The 1,342-nt window shown below is 34.6% G+C and overlaps 1 protein-coding gene across 1 annotated transcript in view; it reads right to left on the minus strand.

Moving 5' to 3' along the window:
- Positions 1-1,342, minus strand: part of MORC4 (MORC family CW-type zinc finger 4) — a 14,937-nt gene that overhangs the window by 7,742 nt on the left and 5,853 nt on the right. The window lies entirely within an intron of this gene.

Below are 1,342 nucleotides of genomic sequence, written 5' to 3' on the forward strand. Positions count from 1 at the left end.
AACTCTCTTTAGCATTTCTTATATGGCAGTTTTTCTAGAAACAAATTCCATCAGCTTTCATTTATATAAGAATGTACTTATTTTACCATCATTTTCTAAAAATAGTTTTATCAGATTTATGACTTCTGGTTGAAAGTGTTTCTTTAAGTACTATGAATATGTCATCCCACTGCTCCTGGTTTCCACTGTTTTTGATGAGAAGCCAGATGTTAATCTTATTGGGGTTCTCTTTTACATAACAAATATTTTTCTCTTCCTGATTTCAAGATAATTCTCTTTGCCTTTGGCTTTCAATATTTTCACTGTATGGCTGTAAATCTTTTTGCAATTATCCTCTTTTGAGTTACTTGAGCTTCTTAAATGTATAAATTAATGTTTTTCATCAAACTTGGAAAGTTGTCAGCCATTATTTCTTTGAGTATTTTTTCTACCTCTTTTCTTCCCTCTCCTTTCTTTCATGTTCTCCAAATTTGTATATGTTGGTGCACTTAATGGTGTTCTACATTTCTCTGAGGCTCTGAGGCATTTTCCTTCATTCCTTTTTCTCTCTGTTCTTCAGAAAGCATAATCTATAAAATCTGTCATTGGTATATTTTCAAGTTTGCTGATTCTCCTGCCAATTGTAATGTACTGTTAAGTCCCTTTAGTGAAATATTCACATTAGTTATTGTCCATTTTACCTCAAGAATTTCCATTTGGTTTTTTTTAAACATAATTTCTGTCCCTTTTACTAATATTCTGCAGTTGATGAAACATGGTCTCCTTTAGTTCCTTGAACATGTTTATAATAGATGCTTTGAAGTCTCTGTTTGCTAAATTCAACATCTGGATCTATTTAGGGGCAGTTTCTATTACCTGCTTCCCTCCCATCTCATGTACAGGTCACATTTTTTTCTTTGCATGTGTCATAATTTCTTTGTTGACAATCGATATTTTAGATAATATAGTATAGCAAGCAATTTCCACCTCCCTGAATGGCTGTTGCTATTGTTTGTTGGGTTATTTTTTTTTTCCAGTGATTTGGCTGAAGTGACTCCATGAAAACTGTTTCCCTGTAATATATAGCCTCTAATATTCTTGCTCAGATTTCTTCTTGATTTTTATCTTTTACCTAACAATCTAGAAGTTACCCTGAGTCAGCGTAATTGTGCCCCCTTAGCCAGTTAGAGTTTTACCTTTTACCACTGAATGTATGTGTGGCTTGAAGGCTACTATCACAGATCAAAGAATTCACGTTTCTTCCCCCATTCAGCCCGGTAGTAGCAGCTTGGATTTTCCCTCTCCAGTCATTTCTGACAAGGCACAGCCTTCAGCATGTGCAGTTTCCCAGACTAACAGGGAT

Source organism: Bison bison, unplaced genomic scaffold (genome assembly GCF_000754665.1).
Source record: "Bison bison bison isolate TAMUID 2011002044 unplaced genomic scaffold, Bison_UMD1.0 scf7180017863181, whole genome shotgun sequence".
Taxonomy (NCBI): Eukaryota; Metazoa; Chordata; class Mammalia; order Artiodactyla; family Bovidae; genus Bison; species Bison bison.